Source organism: Tursiops truncatus, chromosome 8 (genome assembly GCF_011762595.2).
Source record: "Tursiops truncatus isolate mTurTru1 chromosome 8, mTurTru1.mat.Y, whole genome shotgun sequence".
In the NCBI taxonomy this organism is placed as follows: Eukaryota; Metazoa; Chordata; class Mammalia; order Artiodactyla; family Delphinidae; genus Tursiops; species Tursiops truncatus.
In genome coordinates, this window is record NC_047041.1 from 66,485,512 (window position 1) to 66,498,621 (window position 13,110).

The window sequence follows — 13,110 nt, forward strand, 5'->3', positions numbered from 1 at the left end:
TTCTACTTCTGAGATATCTTTTGTGGCCCTGTCTTATGAATTCCCACTACCATTGCCCAAGTTATGGACATCTAAATCTCCTCTCTTCCTTTCTCATTCTTCCATCCCCAAATTGAAAATGTGTGGGTTATTCTCTCATGTTTATGTGACATTCTACATGCTCATCTTCTGCCTAGAAAATACTCACCTGACAATATTCTTACTTACCCTTCAGAATTCAAGTCAAATATTACCTCCTCTGTGAAAACTTTCTTGACTCCTGGGCAGTTTCTCCTCTGTGCTCCCACAGATGTTCTAGTGACTCTTCTCATTGGACTTACATTCTGTTGGTTCATCTTTTCTGCTGTCTTGACCAATGCTGTCCAATAGAAATATAATGCAAGCCACATGTAACTTTTCTAGCAGCCACATTAAAAAATGTAAACAGAAACAGATTAAAAGAATTTAAATATTTTAATTTAACCTGATACATCCCAAATATCATTTCAACATGTAACATTTATTAATGAGGTATTTTATTTTTTGGTACTAAGTCTTCAAAATTGTGCGTGTTTTTTATACTTATAACATTTTCCACTCCAGACCAGCCACGTTGCAGGTGCTCAATAGCCACATGTGGTTAATGGCTCCTGTACTGAAAGACTAGTATGACGTTCAAAAGGAATCATACCTTGTTAATTTTTGTATTCCCAGGTGTTCGACTTGTCAGAAATGCCTAACAAATGCTTGCTAAATGAATTAATGAATAAATGAACAATGATAAAAATTACCTAGTGCTGATTGCATGTGAAAGGCACTGTGGTAAGCAATATACATAACTTCATTCCTTTCCCTACAGGCAAATGTTTAGTTGGTATTCAATGGCTACTTAACAGTCATTAAGTAATTAGTCTTGGGAAAGCCACTTGTTTGTTAAGAACTCAAGTTTTCCTACTTGTGAAAGACAGAGGGGATGGGCAAAGTGAGACTTAGACCAGTTCTGAAATAGTGTGGATATAAATGAATGCAGAGCATTTAGAGTTGAGTCATGAAAACAATGAATGATCAGATAAATTTTAAGAGACAATGTTGCACAGTGGAAGGGCACAGGCTTTGGAATTAGGCACACCTGGTTAGAATTCCCAGCTCCACTACTCAGTTATGTGCTCTTAGGCAATGAAATTAAATTTCCCAGTCTTCCACTTCTTCCCTGTAAAATGGAGACAATAGCTACCTGTTGCGGGGTTCGGAAATAATACCTATAAAGTCTTTGGCATGTTAGTATACCTTTAAAAAACAGAAGACATTATTATTGGTTCTGAGAAGTCTTTCATTCTATTTTTTCCCCCTTAGGATTTTAACAGTCGTAAAGGTAAGAGTTTAGATAAGGTTTACCATGTGCCGGAAACTGTGATAAAAAGCTTAAAAATATTAACTCATTCAGCTTGATAGCACCCCTATGAGGTAAGTGCTATTACTGTCAGTACCCCCAGGGAACTGAGGCACAGAGGGTAAGTAACTTGCCCAGGGTCACACACATAGTAAGTCGTAGTGCTTCGATTCTACACCCAGGTGTTCAGAGTCAGGACTGTTAATCACTGCTCTATTCTTCTCAAGCCAAGCACTGACTAATTTATTAGAAAAAACCTACAATTGGCTGCTCTAATAAATATCATAACAGAGTGGTTAAATGGCTCTTTTATGGAGAACCTAATCTGCGCACTGTTCTCTGATCTGGAGAATAAGTGATTAGGAACTGAGTTAAATATAAGTTTTATTTCCTTAAGAGTCATACACGTGTGTCACATACATGTGTGACAGATTTTTTTTACACATAGATGTGGTTTGCTGTCTGAGGTTCTCCCAGTTCAGGCCCTTTGTTTCAACTGTTTCTGGGAAGAGGGCTTTCCCTAGAAGCTCAAGGGTGAGCTGATACTGATCTCAGAGACTTTAGGCACAGTTCTCAAAAAGCACCACCCAGAGAGCAGGACATAGGGGAGACAGAGTCTGTGGTTTACACCTTGAACATGCTGTGATGTTCTAATACAGATAATGAACTAGTGATTCCCACTTCTGGGCATCTGAAGCAGCTCGGTTCTGACTAATGTGCAAAGAGAGTAAATCCCTAAAAAAGAAAGAAAAAGAAAAAAAGAATAATTTCCAGGTCTCAGGGTCCTACTGAGTTACTACTGCCCCCAAAGTGAGCTCCAAACAATGACAATGCCACCCACAAAAGAAGGGCAAATGACCACCAAATCAGTTGCGGGAAGAAACTGGCCAGCAAGATGGTTACTTCTTTCCACAGTGACACTTGGAAAAAAGACAGCAGATGGTATTTAAAGAAATGTTACAAATACTGTTCCTCTTCCTCCCAATACCTGTGAGTCAGGTAACACCAGAACATTGTTAGCAATAAACAGGGTCTGGAGGAGACACTTGAGAATGTAGGGAAGGTAAAATTTTACCTCTACCTCCTTAGGGGTTTTCAGCTGGGCCTGAGAATTAAACTGACATAAGACAGGAGAAATGTATACAAATTTATATGTTTTACGTGACACGGGGGCTCTGACAAGAAAATGAAGACGCAAAGAAATGGCAAAACCTACAGGCTTTTACATTAGGTTGAACAGAGAGAGGAAATTGTGGGAAAGTAACTAAATTATATGGGGAGGTTAAAGGAAGATAAGAATTAACAGTTCTGTTTATACAGGATTCTTTCAGCTTTGATTCCCCATTGAAGAATGTTTCTTTCTTCTGGTATAGGAAGGGTATCTTTCACCTGGGAGATTTTATCTCCTGTTTTCAGGAAGAAATGGGGAGATTAGAAGGCTGTTTTGGCATCTGCTATTCTTTCAAGTGCCTTTAGTTCAAAATAATCCTTATGTCACAGTAGCATATTTTGGGGTGGTATATTCTGCCACTTTTTATTCCTCCCCTGTGAAACTTCACCCCAAAGATTCATAGTGCAGAATCTGAGCTTGCAGATTATTCTGTTTCTCCTCGAATTAGTCTTGAGAATAGGTCAGTTTATTTGAACAGTTGTGTCTTAGTTAAAGAGGCAGTGGTGCAGGTGAGAGCAGTAGCTCATCTAAGTTAGATCTCCATATGATGTGAACAATCAGGCATTTAGTGAGAGTTTTGTTTGTTTGTTTGTTTTGTTTTTTTGTGGTACGCAGGCCTCTCACTGTTGTGGCCTCTCCCGTTGCAGAGCACAGGCTACGGACACGCAGTCTCAGCGGCCATGGCTCACGGGCCTAGCCACTCCGCAGCATGTGGGATCTTCCCAGACCGGGGCACGAACCAGTGTCCCCTGCATCGGCAGGCGGACTCTCAACCACTGCGCCACCAGGGAAGCCCTCTCCAACTTTTTTAATGTACTGCTGTGTTTGACATGCATCAAGCAATTTATTTTTACTATACGTCCTGATTTTAAATTGAGTTTAAAATTTTACAATCTTAAACATCTAGTAGAGATAACATAAATTCATTTGACTAGTAAACCCAAATAGAATAAGTGCTATGTTTTCATTATATTTACTGTTGACAACTCTGAAGACATGACTTAAACAAGCTTTTATCCCAGATCCTGTGAACCTGAGAAACATTTGGGTTAGTTTCTATATTTCTGAGAGTTTTAGGAATACTTTATATAAGCATTTATTTTTTTAAACCAATTAAATAGAACTCTTTTACAGAGTAATTTTGGCAGTATCATCCAGAGGTAGAAAAATATTACATGTATACATAGACATATAGAGACATATACAAAAAGAGATCTTACAGTTTTCATTTTAAACCTTAGCCCTGAGTTAGGTATAAATATAGAAACACAAAATTTACTAACTTATACAAGAGTTATTTTCATCTTATTAATTTTTTCCTTTCAATTTGACCTTCCCATAGGTAACAGTAGGATAATTGTATAGGGTGGGAGCTCTCTAAAAAATCCTTTTAGATATAGAAGTCCAAATATTCAAGAGTATACCTATTTTAATTATGACTCAAAACCAATAAGCCTTTTATGGCTTAGCCACAGACATGAGAGGCATCCCCAAAGACAGTACAAAAGACGCAGCCCTCCCAAAATCCAGAAAGTTCACTCCCAGAGTTAGCCTAAGAATGCAAAGAGCTTTACTGTCACAGGCAGTAAGAATAGTGTTTGTGAAACTGGTGTCTCTTGTTTCCTACAGGAACTTGAAATGTCTCCAGCTATAGACCAGCTCATTTGTGGCATCGGGTGGGTGACATTAGGATAAGGGCTTCCTAGCACTATGAAGACAACAAAGGTCAGACAACCAAGGCTTCTTATGGACTGGAATCTCTCAAGACAAACTGGAATCTCTCTTAAGACACACTTCTCTGAGAGGTGGCAAGGATGGACAAAGAGAATGCTGCTTGTCATTTTGTGTCTTGATTTCCACCCTGTCTGGCTCGTTACCTGACTCAAGCCAATACTTGTACTGTCCAGTCCAGCTGGTGGAGACCAGAGAGAATATTTTCCCTGGTCACAAAGCCAAGCTCTGAAGATGTGAAACAAGATGAATGGTGCAGCTCATTTTATGATTTTCCTCCTTATGACAAGCACCACTAAAGACAGAGACAAAGAAACAAAGACTAGGAGGCTGTGGATTATAACGAATGGGTACTCAGAACCAAATACAAAGGTCACAACTCAAAGAACTAAGTTTTACATACTTTTTCTCCTGCCAAGCTACATTTAGAAAGGGAAAAAGATAAGGAGAGACTTTCATTATTCTTGCTTTGGTTGGGCCATGCAGGCAGAGATCTAAGGGACTGATGTGTAAGAATTCTTACCTTCTGCTGGCTTTTTGTCAGCTGTCCCAGGATCTCTCAGTGTCCCAACCATTGAAATCCCAACCTCATAACCAGAAACTGTAGGGGAGGCAAATTTTTACCTCTATCTTCTTAAGGTTTTTTGGCTGGGCCTGAGAATTAAATTGGCATAAAACAGATTAACAGTAGAACTGTATACACATTTATGTTAAATGAAGACTCAAAGAAATGGCAAAATCTACAGGCTTTTATACTAGGTTGAACAAATAAAGGCAATTGTGAAAAAGTAAATTATATGGGGAGGCTAAAGGAAGATACGAATTATTTTAACAAAGTCTATGTATACAGGATACTCGGCTTTGATTTGCCACTGAAGAATGTTTCTTTTCTTCTGGTATAAGAGCATCCTTCACATGGGAGCTTTTATCTCCTGTTTTCAGGAAGAAAAGGGGAGCTTAGAAGGCTCTTCTTGCATCTGCTGTTTCTTAGGTGACTTTAGCTCAAAGTAATCCTTATGCTAAAGTGGCATATTTTGGGGTGGCATATTCTGCCACTCTTCAAGAACCAGAAAGTTAGTGGTCAGGACACAAGGAATATTTTAGAAGAGCCAAGAACACAGCAGCTCCATTTTTGTTCCACGTAGATTAAAGCTGTTGAATAACTGAGGGTCAGATGATTCGCCTCCAGGTGAAAACCAAACTTATTTCACAGATCTCTAAAACACTCAGAACAGATACTGGGCATTAAGTTTCACCCTTCTTTTACAGATGAGGAAATGAAACCACAGAAACCTGTGTGTACTCGTTCAGACTGACAACTGATGTATTAGCAGAAATGTTAGAAACTTGGTAGAATTTTTTTGTTTGCTTTTTAATAACAAGCTTTAACAATATGTTTAAAGCAGACCAATTCTGGATGTCATAATTGAATACAGAACAAGGTAGAGATCACCAAATGAATTGCAGAGAGTAACTGTACTCACCAGAAATTTGGCTCTCTTGAGAAAAGCTGCCTGAAACTCTTTCTATGCTGTGCTCAGTCTATGCTATGAAAGTGAGCATCTCTGATGCATTCTAGATAGCAGTAATGGGCTCTTCACTGCAACTACAAAGTTGTGTTCCCTTTAGTTTTGTCAAAAGAAGTAGTTACTTTTAAATAGTTCACACTCTCCTTTGTCATGAAATCTGTAAAGATAAAGCATGGTGAAAAGAATTATTAACACCATGAGTTCCATGAGAGACGTACATAAGATTCTGTGCTACTCATCGTGAGGAACACAAAGATGTATGGAGGAGAAGGCAAAATGACCAGATCTTGTTTTGGAGGAGGCAAATGTGGCATAGTAAAAAGATTATGGAATTTGCCATCAAATAGACCTAGATTTCAATCCCACTTCTGCCACCTAACAGATGTGTGACTTTGGGCAAATTACTTGTCTCATTGAGCCTCAATTTTCTCTTCTACAAAATTCAGATGAATAGATGAACATTTGCATAGGGTTGTTGTAAAGATGGAGTGAAGAACCTCAACAAAACTATGTTTAATGAGACATTGACAGAACAATATATCATATGAGTTAGAAAATGACACATGCCATGAGAAAAGTATTTCCTCAGAGCAGGAAGAGGTACTGTTTGCATAAAAAAGTTAATGCTTGACCTTACTTGACTTCTGTTTTTAAAGAAGTTATGGAAGTCTGAGGGAATGCACAAATAGCTATAACTAGTTTATGAGTAACATATGTGTTTTTGGTGTCTATTCCTATTTATTTTCTCAGTAATGTATGGTATCCTTAGGCTGTAAACTATAGTAATACATTTTTGGCTTGGTATAATTTACCTTCATTTACAGAACTGTGTTTCTGTAGCAAGAATCAAAAGTATATACAGGTGTTCCATACGTGAATAAAATTACAATGTAGTAGATTCCAATATATGGCAGCCCAATTTTCGAGGCTCTTGCTGAAAAGAGATGGGAAAAGCATTGAATGAATTATTACTTTTTTTTGGTATTACTATATTTTAAGTGTTAGACTCTGGGCAAAATCCTTCATTACCTTTTGTGAAGACTATTAGTCACTTTTTATAGATATATGACTTGGAATTCACGTACAAATGGTGGTGCACTGCAAGGGACATGAGCCACACAACATGCCCATGAGACTGTACCATCTTGGATAGTAAACCGTTGTTTTAATTTTAAGTCCTCTTCCAGAATGCATGCTGCCCATCTGTGGGGGGTCTCTGCTGGAGGGACATGTTACATACACATCGACTTGAATCAAATGAATGCCTTTAAGCTTGCAACCCTAAAGTTATTTTTGAAAGTCATAATGTATTCATTAAGCAATTACTTAATTTCTTCACATGTTTTTCTCAGAACTAAGTATTAATTTATATATTTATATATAGCTATTATATTGTTATATTTACATATAACTATTTTTAAAAAATGAAGGTATTTGCACAAAAATTTAAAAATTTGTAATGAAAGTACTCTCCAGAAATAGTGCCTAATTGCTTATGGTATGGTGATAAACCTTAGCAGTGGTTAACTTAGCTCTGTATCTTCTAAGAAGATGCCCCTAAATTCCCTAGGCTGGGTTAGATCCTTTTTATATATATTCTCTCATCCTTCATTATAATGGAATTATCTGTTTATGTCTGCCTCCCTATTACACCCTATACTCTGTGGGAAATACTGTCTTACCTAACTTTATGTGCCTAGTTCAGGGACAAGTACTTTAAACAAAGGTATTTATCAGAAATGAACAACTTAATGACTGAGTTAATAAACACGAATCCTGTAATCTTTAACTTGTTTTGCTGCTGATGCCCTTCCACAGGCTAGCATTTGGCCCATAGTTCTTGTGGCTATTTTGGGAAGAATATTATTGACCTATAGCTAAGAAGTGTTTCATCTGACCTTGGATATTTCAGAATTTTGTTAATGGCCTGGGTTTTAGACACACATACATCTTGCCTAGCCTAGGGAAATGACTCATCCCTGAGGGTAGGCAGCTGTATTAGTTTTGTGTTCAGTGCCCTCTGCCAGGAATGACTGTATCGACAGCCTCAGTATCCGTGGGTTCCACATCTGTGAATTCAAATAACTGTGGATTGAAAATATTCAGAAAAAAAATTCTAGAAAAGTTCCAAAAAGCAAAAGTTTGAATTTGCTATTTGTCAGCAACTGTTTACCCAGCATTTACATTGTATTTACAACTACTTACATAGCATTTACATTGTATTAGGTATTATAAGTTAACTAGAGATGATTTAAAGAATGTGGGAGGATGTGCACAGTGGTTATGTTAGCAGTGGTTAACTTAATTCTGCATCTTCTAAGAAGATGCCCCTAAATTCCCTAGGCTGGGTAAGATCCTGTTTATATGTATTCCTTCATCCTGCATTATAGTGGAATTATCTGTTTATGTCTGTGTCCTTATTATATCCTATGCTCTGTGGAAAATACTATCTTACCTAACTTTATATGTCAAGTTCAGAAACAAAGATTCTTCACCATCTCACATAAGGAACATGAACATCTGTGGTTCTGGTATTTGTGGGGGGGGCGGGGGGAGAGTGTGTCCTGGAACCAATTCCCCACGGATACAGAGGGTGACTGTACTTGGTGCTGGACTGTGAGCTCCTCCAAGGCAGAAGCCATGGTGTTCAAATGAAAGTAAAGTACGCAGCTCCGTAAACTTCTGTAGTTTCCAACTGGGTGCAGCACCATGGGTGCTTTAGTTCTGGTAACAGTGTCAGGCACTGAAACAGGCTCTAAATCCTCAGAGAAAAATCATTCTGAACCATCTTAGCTCATCCTTAAAGCACCAACCTGTGAGTGTTATTCACCGTGCCAGGAGCTTTCACTCACTTTAAATTCTCACAGTCCTTTTTTTCTTCCTCTGGTTTCTAGTTTTTGAACGATAGCTAAATCCTAGTGGGATTGTTTATACCATGGGTGTCCCATGGAGCCTACGGTTATGGTAATATTAGAGTTTTTCTCACAATCCTTTTATCATTTAAAAAATTGAGATATTATACATAAAGTGCGTTGAGTGAACTAATCTTAAGTGTACGACTCGGTGAAGTTTTATCTAGGCAGACACCACCTCGGTAACTACCACCCAGATCAAGAGGCAGAACGCTCCGAGCTTCCGTGAGGTTCCCTTGTGCCCTTTCCATTTCCCCTCCTCCCCCCCGCGAGATAACCATTATTCTAATTTCTCTCATCACGGATAAATTTTGTATGCAATTACTCTGGAAGCAGTGTTAAGTGGAAATATTTGACCCACAGTCCCGCGGGGCTGGACGAGACGCACGCTCGGCTCCCTCTCTATAGGGCACCCCGCGGAGGCTCCAGGGGACCACAGAGCCACGATTCCGCTCTCACCGACCCAAACCAGCCCCGCCAAGAGGCGCGTCGGGACTCACGAAGACAGCACGGGAGCACGCCACAATGGCTGCCAGCGGTCACCCGCGGCCGCCTCGCCGCATCTTCCCCACCTTTCCAGTGGGCGCCGCTCCCAAGCGACGGGCAGCCCGGGTGTGGCCCTGGACGCGACCCGCCAGAACGCGAGCTGCCGGCGGGGGCGCTCGTGAGCTCGGGGTGTGGGGCGCGCGACCATTGGATGAACTTTCCCCGCGAGCTGGCCGGGAGCAGAGCCCACCTCCCGGCTCTCTCTCCGCCCTCCCATTGGCCGTTCGTGTCCCACCCGCGCCCGCTCCCGTCTCCTCCCGCCCGGATGGAAACGGGGTTGAGGGGGTGGGAGGCCGAAGCCAGGCGGAGGGTGAGCGGTCCTCCTAGTAAGGGGGCACTAGAGAGCCAATCAGGACAAGACGTGGAAAAGAGGCGCCGCGTTAGCCAGTCACATTCCGAGGTCCGTGTCGGGGCCGGCTGACGCGAGCGCGGGCCGCAGCCAATGGGCGTGCCACCGCCCGTTTGCTCTTCAGCGGCCGGTCGGGGGCGGTGGAAGAGCGAGTGAAGGGAGCGCGACGCCGACGGCGACAGAGCCCTCTCTGGACTGCCAGGAGGAAAGCGAGGCCCGAGCCTCTGCGTCTAGGTGAGAGGCGGGGACGCCGGGCGGGAGAGGCGGGCTGCGGGTCCCTCCTCGCCTGGCCGGGGCCACGGCTCTGGGAGCCGGGGAGGCAGGCCTGGCCGAGGCGGGGGCTACACCAGCTGCCCCGCCCCCGCCCACGGCTGCGTAGAGCGGGGGGTGCCCGCTTCTGCCCGGATGGTCTCTGCGAGGCTTGGCGGGGCCACCTCCCTCTGGAGAGCCGGGACTGAGAGCGGTGCCATAGGGGGGGGCTTGGTTTGCAGACGCGGAGCCTGGGGGCGCCGCCTGGGGCGGTGAGACCGCGTAGAGGTGGCGAAGGTGGGGCGGAGTAGTTAACGGAGGAGCAGGTTTGTGCGCCTGAGGGTGGCAGTGAAAGGAGGCCTGTGATGGCAGGATTCTGGGTCTGGGGACGAAGAAAGTGATGGGAATAGGGTGATGCTCAGAAAAGGGTGCCCGGGGAGAAGGTGCGGAACCGGGGCGTGTGGTTGGCCTCTTGGAAGTAGGCATTGATTGAGACTGGGGGGAAATCAGCTGGGAGTGAAGGGAGGACAGGCTTGGGACACGTGAATCTGGAGTAAGAGGCACTTACTAAAGCCGGAAGGTGACTGAGAGGCAGAGGTTTTAGGTGAGGTGTGGTTGGAGGCTGTTAGACTAGAAAGCGTTAGGTGGCCAGTTAGGAGAAAGTATACGAGGAGCAAACGAGGTAGGTTTATGTATGGTAACTGAAGGGTGTGGATCTTTTATGAGTAAGTCAGCAAGAATAACTGTCGGTTTTGTCAGGTAGGAGTCAGTCAGCCAGGTCCATAGGTTCATTCACTACTCATCGATGGCCAAACTCTCAGACTTGTTAACTCTCACCGCTGAGGTTGATTGTCCTCCCTCCCCAACCCTCCTCCTTCCTCCCCAACCCTTCTCCCACCCGTGTGACAGTTCATCTCATTGTTTTGCCTCAGCAGCACACGAACTCATCTTCTCACAAGCCATGGCACAAATATTGTTTGCTTTTGATTGGATGGCAGTGAGGAATCGCTTAATTCTTATATCAAAAAAAAGTAGAATGTGTTAGTTTAAAGACAACATCACAGGATACTTTGCGAAAACGGCAATACAGGGGAGTTTCTCAAAAGTTATGTTTCATAAAAATGATGTAAGATCTCTTACAGTAACACAAGTAAGAGTGAACATAAGTACAATTGTCTTACTCTATAAGAATCAAGCATTTTGATGTAGAATTTGATTATGCATCATGCTTGTTGGGAAATTTTTCAGCCTTGGGAAGAGTTTTGTAGCTAAATAGGTTCAAAGTTCTTTTCACTTACAGGAAAGAAAAACGTGGTATCACTGCTACTACCTTTCTGTTTAAAGCTTTGGAAGTTTTATTTGCGGGGTATGGACAGAGGTTGGGGGCAGGGAAAAGATAGTAGAAAAGAAAATGGTCCATTACTACATTTCCATTGGATTTAAACAGGAGGAGGTGATACAACTGAGGTATTATTTCTGCCTGAGGATAGGACAAAAGGATTGTGAAGAGTTAAGTGCTTCTTTACCAACATGAAGTAGTATAGTGTTAAGGACAAAACCCAAAGAGGGCATTTGTCATATAGGATGTTTCCTAATTAACCAAATCAACAAAGCATTATAGGTAATGGACCATTCTTTAGGATGTAGAAATAGTTTTGTGGAAGTAATTTCTTGGTAATGCTATTCACTGATCACATTTTACTCTTAGTATAACAGAGTACCTAAGTGCTGAGGGGCTGAGGCGACTCGGAGCAGAGAAGTAATCTGAGTGGTGTGGAGTTAATCAGGGAAAGTTTCCTGGAAGAGGTGAGTGTTGAGCCATCTTTTGAACTAGGAGTTGGGACATGGGTTATTGCAAGATAAGAGGATGGCATTCCAGTAGTATGGACATGTTATAAGCAACTGTGGACAAGAGTGACAAATTAAAAATGGTTTTTAAGGAGGATTGAAGATTCGAATGAAGATCTTTTTAAAAATAATTTTATTTATTTATTTATTTTTGGCTGAGTTGGGTCTTCGTTGTTGCGCGCAGGCTTTCTCTAGTTGTGGTGCGCTGGGGCTACTCTTCTTTGTGATGCATGGGCTTCTCATTGCGGTGGCTTCTCTTGTTGTGGAGCACCGGCTATAGGTGTGCAGGCTTCAGTAGTTGTGGCACGCGGGCTCTAGAGCGCAGGCTCAGTAGTTGCTTGAGGCACACGGGCTTAGTTGCTCCGCAGCATGTGGGATCTTCCTGGACCAGGTTTTGAACATGTGTCCCCTGCATTGGCAGGTGGATTCTTAACCACTGCGCCACCAGGGAAGCCCATGAATGAAGATATAAAGGTGTAGAAATCAACTAAGTCTGTTGTTATAGCTTAGTTGATAAATGATGGTTTTGTATGGTGGCTAGGAGAGAAAAATTAGAATAGTTGATGATGGATTGGAGATAAGTGGTGAAGAGTACAAAAATGTTTTTTGATAGTTATGATAAGAGGAATATGGTGAAAATAAATTAGGTTATTGAGAAGTAGATTTGGTGTTCAACCGTATATAATAATAAATTTTTTTTTTTTTTTTGCGGTAGGCAAGCCTCTCACTGTTGTGGCCTCTGCCACCGTGGCATGTGGGATCTTCCCGGACCGGGGCATGAACCCGTGTCCCCTGTATCGGCAGGCAGACTCTCAATCACTGTGCCACCAGGGAAGCCCAATAATAAATATTTTTGATTCCTGTACTAGATTATGTTGATAATAATAGCAAAATTTATTGGGTGCAACTTTGTGCCAGAAACTGTTTTGAGCTTTCCAAGCATCATCTTCCTTTGATTATCCCTACTTTATAAATGAGAGAACTGAGGTTCAGAAAGATTTAATTTAACCAAGGTAACACAACTAGTAGGTGGCAGGTCAGGGTTGGCAAAGTCAGTAAGTAAACGTAAATTGAGCATCTGCTTCATGCCAGGCATTGTGTTATTAAGTGCTAGGGATTCAAGGTTGACAAGCAAATTCAAAGTCAGGACTGAGCCATGTTTTAGAGATTGTCAGGAGTTAACAGAAGAGAGCCAGTGAAGAAATAGAAAAAGATTAGTTGGAGAGACTTTTGTAGACACTGAGGAATATACTGTTTAGGGAAACTTAGGATAGAGTTTTAAGAAAGAGGAAGTGATCATCAGCAAAATATGTAGATACTCAGAAGAGGAAAGATTGAGAAGAAACCATTGAGTTAAGTAAGGAAAAACAGTGTGAATTTGGTCTTAAGAAAGCCATAATGAGGAT

The 13,110-nt window shown here is 41.9% G+C and overlaps 2 protein-coding genes across 16 annotated transcripts in view; one reads left to right on the forward strand and one right to left on the reverse strand.

Annotated features, from left to right (window-relative positions):
* LOC109552255 (parathyroid hormone) overlaps window positions 1-9,474 on the reverse strand; it is a 122,640-nt gene extending 113,166 nt beyond the window's left edge. For 8 of the 14 annotated variants that reach the window (XR_012333468.1, XR_012333469.1, XR_012333465.1 and 5 more), the window contains exons 1-5: window positions 9,213-9,474; window positions 6,613-6,734; window positions 5,756-5,957; window positions 4,795-4,925; window positions 234-358 (exon numbers count right to left, since the gene is read on the reverse strand). The gene's annotated coding sequence lies outside the window, so the exon portion shown is untranslated. Of the gene's footprint in view, window positions 1-207; window positions 359-4,794; window positions 4,926-5,755; window positions 5,958-6,612; window positions 6,735-6,829; window positions 7,020-9,212 lie in introns of all 14 variants that reach the window. The other 6 variants (XR_004527928.2, XR_012333462.1, XR_012333464.1 and 3 more) reach the window with 5 other exon arrangements.
* Window positions 9,475-9,660: 186 nt separating this feature from the next.
* Window positions 9,661-13,110, forward strand: part of FAR1 (fatty acyl-CoA reductase 1) — a 73,792-nt gene continuing 70,342 nt past the window's right edge. Inside the window, exons 1-2 of one of the 2 annotated variants that reach the window (XM_019948328.3) lie at window positions 9,662-9,841; window positions 11,565-11,662. The gene's annotated coding sequence lies outside the window, so the exon portion shown is untranslated. Of the gene's footprint in view, window positions 9,842-11,564; window positions 11,663-13,110 lie in introns of both variants that reach the window. The other variant, XM_019948330.3, reaches the window with a different exon arrangement.